The sequence below is a fragment of the Empidonax traillii genome, unplaced genomic scaffold, assembly GCF_003031625.1.
Source record: "Empidonax traillii isolate 1590-97213 ecotype Southwest subspecies unplaced genomic scaffold, ASM303162v1 scaffold842:size270541, whole genome shotgun sequence".
NCBI lineage: Eukaryota > Metazoa > Chordata > Aves > Passeriformes > Tyrannidae > Empidonax > Empidonax traillii.
Window position 1 is genome coordinate 115,288 of NW_020956035.1, and position 5,692 is coordinate 120,979.

At 41.2% G+C, this 5,692-nt stretch overlaps 1 long non-coding RNA gene across 1 annotated transcript in view; it reads right to left on the minus strand.

Annotated features, from left to right (window-relative positions):
• LOC114066982 overlaps window positions 1–4,967 on the minus strand; it is a 32,355-nt gene extending 27,388 nt beyond the window's left edge. Inside the window, exon 1 of the long non-coding RNA XR_003573284.1 lies at window positions 4,826–4,967. This is a non-coding gene — a long non-coding RNA (uncharacterized LOC114066982). The remainder of the gene's footprint in view (window positions 1–4,825) is intronic.
• Between the last annotated feature and the right edge of the window lie 725 nt (window positions 4,968–5,692).

The following is a 5,692-nucleotide window of genomic DNA, read 5'->3' on the forward strand; positions in this document are numbered from 1 at the left end:
GATACTCTGCCATTCTCTGCCAGCACGTGCCGAAATTAGTTCTCCATTTGGTGGTGGCCCTCTGAGAGCAATTCCCATTGAGAAGGGAACAAAGGCCGCGACCCCGGGGTCAGAGTGTAATGCAGGAAGCATGACCTCCCCTTTGTTCAGAACAGCACTGTTTACTCTGCCTAAGTAAAGATCACCAATACATTAACTAAAGAGGATTAAAAAGGTCATATCCCCAGGGATGGAGCTCACGCAAGTGGCAACTCTCTTCAGTCACTAAATCATTTGACTTCCCACTACCCCCCCCCTTCAAAATAGAGACACCTTAAGCTGCCACAGCTCAATGTCACAGTATTTCCAGAGCCAAAGTCTGTACAAATTCCTGTTTCAAAACCAGGTTATTTTCTGCACAGCTAGTCAGTTGTTTTGAAGTAATTTTTAAAGTTATCAAAATATTTTAAGTGGAAACTATCACCTCAATACAATTTTTCCTTTTATATTTCCTGCTGAAAATTTCTGAGTTGATTTATAAAATTGTTTGGGGTCTTAAAGTGGTTATTAAAAAGTGCAATTTTTTTATAGCTATTATAAATGAGATTCTTAAAATATTCCATAGTCTGTGGATGGGCAGAGAAGGTGCTTGTTGCAGTAGACAATTGCTAACTCCCTGATGGTTCACGAGCAAAGAGGAGAACAAGGAAAACAAACTGAAAGTACGCTATCTATGAAAATTCACATATGCCAATATCTGAGCTTTACTGGGCTACAGAAGCACTTCTTTGGGCTATTAAACTTCCTCTTATCAACTTATTTTAAAATCTTTGAACATCATTATTATTAGGAATATTAACAGAAGCATCTCTTGAAACACCTAAATTAATGCTGCCTTGTTAAAATATGGGAGGCAACACAGCCAGTTAGAGAGGAGTGCCTCCTTCCCATTCTTACCTCTAATCCACTCGCCTGCTGGATGATCCCAGCTTTTGCTTTGCACCTTGGTTTCCTCATCTCTGGGGATGTGGCTCACTGGGATGCAGATTTTACCATCAGTTACTCGGCCAGGCTGGGAGGAAGAGAGCATTTGTAAGGGAGTGGTCTAGACAGATATTTTCCCTTCACCACCCTCAGGCAGTAGCACCTCTGATAAAGTTGAACATTATCTTAGAAGTTCCAGAAAAAAATAACAGGAACAAAGCCAGGCAGGCAGGGCAAGCTCTTGATCCAAGCCTCCGGCCCAGGGAGCTCAGCAGCAGAGACAAAGCCCACCCGGGTAAACGCAGCTGAAATCAGCACAAGATCACCACCCATCCCACCAGCAGTGCCAGAGCCAAAGAACAAGGTCCTGGAGCACCAGGGTACAGCAGCAACTGCAAGGGCAGGGCTGAGAGGTGAGCAGGCGGGCAAGCACAACGTGAGCGCTGAGCAAAGCTTTGTAACAGGCTGAGGCAAAGAGGAACCTTGTCCAGAAAGCAAAAGCACTGGACTGAAACAACTAGAAAAAAGAATATACTTAGAAATTAATATCTGACAATGGAGAGTGGGAGCATAAGGACTGAACCAGTGACACAATAATAATTTACTGACATACATTAGAAGCAGGAAGACTGCACAACAGTTGTCTGGCAAGTCTGAAATAGTACTGGGAAACAAAAGGAGTGAAGAGAGAGGACAAAAAGCATTGCAGAAAAGGTAACGGTTGATTATGACCTTGAGCTGTTTAGTCCTATAAAAGAGGAACCTCACCCTTTCCCACCCTGTATGACCATATTGACATTTCTTGTTAGCTGGGTTCCTGATCTGGGGTTTTCATAAAAAAATATAATATACCAATTACTTCTTCCAGTGGAAATTCCTAGTCTTTTCCAGTTCTTGTTCACCTTCTCACCTGCCAACAGCACCTTCCCTCTAAGATGGGAAGCAACAACACCACTGCAGAGCTACAGAATGAGATGTCCCTTCTCTTGAACAGGAAAGCAGAGAAAACATGACTTTGTGACACAGAATTCTTGTACAATCAATTTTTTGGGGGGGTGGAGCAATCTTGACCCTACCGCATATTCTGAGATACACCCCTTTATCTCCTGATGTCCAGAAATCCAGACAGACCCAAAGGTACCTTTTAGGTTAAAAAGAAGTTATCAGGCTAATACAGATGGAAAACTCTATGATATTCAAGTCGTCAAATTGTCCCCCCTCTGGTCCCTTCAAACAGCAAATCCCATTAATCAATTCTTTTGCAAGTAAAGGGTAAAAGAGCAGCAGACAGCAAAGCAGAAAGCGCTGAAATAACTGGATAAATTAAAAGGCAAGCCACTCCAAGGACACACACAGGCTTTCGGAAGCTGCTCAAGGTTGGAGGCAGGGTTTCCAACAAAAATCTGCACTCTCCTATCAGGAACGAAAGGGTAGCAGTCCTCAAAAATAGCCACAAATGATGATCCAGATTACATGCCAATGAATTCTGTGACTTAGTAAACCGTCTGGAAGGCTACTTTAAAAGATTATAATTTTAATGCCTGAGCAGGGATTACATAATGGAGAGAAAAACAGCATTGCTAACATAATGAAAATATGTCTTTTTTCACTTGGAGGCACCCACAGAAGAAATTATTATTTAGTTGGCCTTTCAAAAGGGCTTTGACAATGTGACCCGTGAAGGCCATAAAGAAAATGCAGTCATCGTGACGAAGTTGGAATCGTGATTAAAAACCAGCTAAGCAGCCAAAAGTAAACTGTTGGAATGAAAAGACACTTTGACACGAGAAAGTTTACTAGTTGCTGCATGCAGAGGTCATGCTGGTATCAACTTTTACCTTTAGTTAGTGGTCTAGAACGATCAGCTGTAAAATAAGAGTGGCAAAACTGACAGGCAAGGGTAGGGTATTGGGTTACTGAGGGGTTTAACAAAGTTGAGTCAATGTGAAACATGGTCATTTTTTTTTTAATAATTGCTAAGGAGATCATATCGCAACATTCTCAAAGGGAAGAGACCTGAGTGCCATCGTGACAAGTTGACCAAGGCTTTCAAGGATAGGCAGCAATGTCAGATAAGCCAAGCAGGAAAACAGGCTCCTGTATTCAAAACCTTACCCTTCTACTATCCACCTGCCAGGGAGATACCTTCCTGGAGAATGCTGTCTGCAGTTCTTGTTGCCTTCCCTCACTACAGCAATCACAGGACTGCAAGGGCAGGTGACTGAAACAATATGACTTTTACAAGAGACTGCCACATATGAAGACAAAGTAATTGAACTATTTACGGTGGTGAGCACACGAGCAACAGGGAAGGCAAAGAGAGGCACAGTTTGAAAGTCAGGAACTATAGCCTGACTCTCACCTACTTCCAATCCTGAATGGGCAATTACTCAGTTAAATTAGAAAAACAGTAATTTTATACTATGGGAATATATTATTTTACCACATGCAGACTGAGCATGTGAAAATCAGTCCATCATTAAGGGACATCAGTGGGAATCTGAAAGAACAGACTTCTACACACAGCCTAGAAAAATACGGTGTTAAATGGGATTGCTGCGTGGAAAGACCATAAAGACATTTGCACAAAGCCACGATGGAACTACTGGCCAAGGGATCCACCTGGTCCACTTTCCGGCAAAGACAGGGTATTCCAGAAGGACCCCATGCTGGTTATCTTCGCCCTCCGCTGTCTTACCACCCAACCTTTTGTAAAAAATGTCAGGGTAAACCTGGCATTAATTAGCCTGTGGAGCTGACCCAAGGCAGTAACTTTCACCGCAGCACCTCAAACCACGCACAGCTACTTTGCTACCTGCTCTCCCCCCTCACAAATAATTAGCAAGAGCCTAAATTGTAAGACACTGTTTCACCAAGTAAATACATTTCCTTTTTTATCTTACTGTCTTTTTTTCCCCCATCCGCGCGTTGTTATTTGCAAAAACCACTTAACAATTATGAGAGATTCCAAGATGTGTGTCAGATCCTGGGATACTGCCACTCACGTAGTGGTTTGCTACACTCAGCCTTTGGTCTTGTGGCTCACAATTCACCCGAGCTGTGAGAACAGCTCACCACAACCCACATGCTGCTGCTCCTCAAAGGAAGACAAGGGTACATAATTAAGAGATGATGAGCTGAAATGTAAGACAGGAGATGTGGGAGCAGATTCTGTAACCACACCGGTGAGCGGTTTTACTACTAAAGAAGTTTCTTCAGCTCCATCTTTTCTCATGTAGAACTCACACGTTTTTAAAATACATTTGCAGCAGCAGAGGGGAAAAAATGACTGCTACAATCATGCCACTGCAGAAAAATAGTTTTAACATCAATTGTATAGAATTAAGATTGTAAATCTGCATTATTAACAAACTGTCAACACTTGTTACACTGGCAATGTCTTAAAAAAAACACCAGTTTTACTAAAAATACTAGCAAAATCTCATCCCACAAGAATTGTGACCTGAAAATGCTCTCACAAGTGGTCATAATATAAAGAACTATGGACAGAAATATCTGTGTGTCACGTGCCAGCTGGAGGACTAACATCATGGAAATGAAAATCCAAGAAGTGGGTACAGACCTACTCTGGAGGATACAGGATCAGTCCCTCGCTGGTTATTCAGAATAAACAAAAAGTCAAACCACTTTTCTTATTATTCTGTAGAGGTGAAACTAGTTTTTGTTGTTCTTACCATGACTTATTAGTGAGAGAGTTGAGAGGGCTGGAGCAAAACCAGGTGTGAATACAGCTACCAAACTAAAGTGAGAACCACTGACCAACCCTCAGAAACCAGCACAAGCAATAACAGGATTACACGCTCACTTGTTTTCCAGTTTAAACAAATAAATTCAGTTTTACCTAAAAGAAGGCTTCATTTTGTCCTGATGAAGAGCCACATCTCCACAAGGCAGTGACCCTCTACAGGGCCAGAGCCTCCAAGCAGCAGCCACACCCTCCTCTTCCTCATTTTTTTTTTCCACTGATCATAAAATATTTTCCAAGCCAGGCCCTGAAAAAAACAAAACAAACGCCACATTTTTAATGGACACCAGATATCACATTGCTGATTCAATTAGGCAGATTAGGAACAAATAAATGTATTTTCACACACATATTTTTATTTTCTGTTTCATTTCAAAGAAATTCAGTAGGCTTGATTTGTCTCTCTATTCAAACCGAAGGCGAGGAACACTGAAAAGGTGTTGTACGCTGAGGGCAGAACCAAGCCCTCCAGCTGGCTCCTTTTAGAGTTTTATGTAACATGTTGTCCACTGGTACTGGAAAAATTCACAAGTCAGGGCTTTTCAGAGCACCTTCAGACAAGCCTATATATTTTGTAGCAGTAACAGATGCCAATGCAAGACAAGCTGAGAGAGACATCCCGGAGCTTGTCTCTTCAGCCCATGGGGTTGTATGGATTTGACACTCAGGCAGATCTAACTCTGATTTTTTTAGGGGGAAAAAAAAAAAAAAAAAAAAAAAAAAAAAAAAAAAAAAAAAAAAAAAAAAAAAAAAAAAAAAAAAAAAAAAAAAAAAAAAAAAAAAAAAAAAAAAAAAGTAAAACTTTCCTGGCCCACTCAAACTCTCCCAGATCATCCAATCATTCAGATCACAGTATCTGCAGCGCAGTTAATAATGATACAGGAGAGCAAGTATCACACAACACGTCCTTACTCTTATTACTAATATTTCACACCATTTATTTGATTGATAATCTGGCCATAC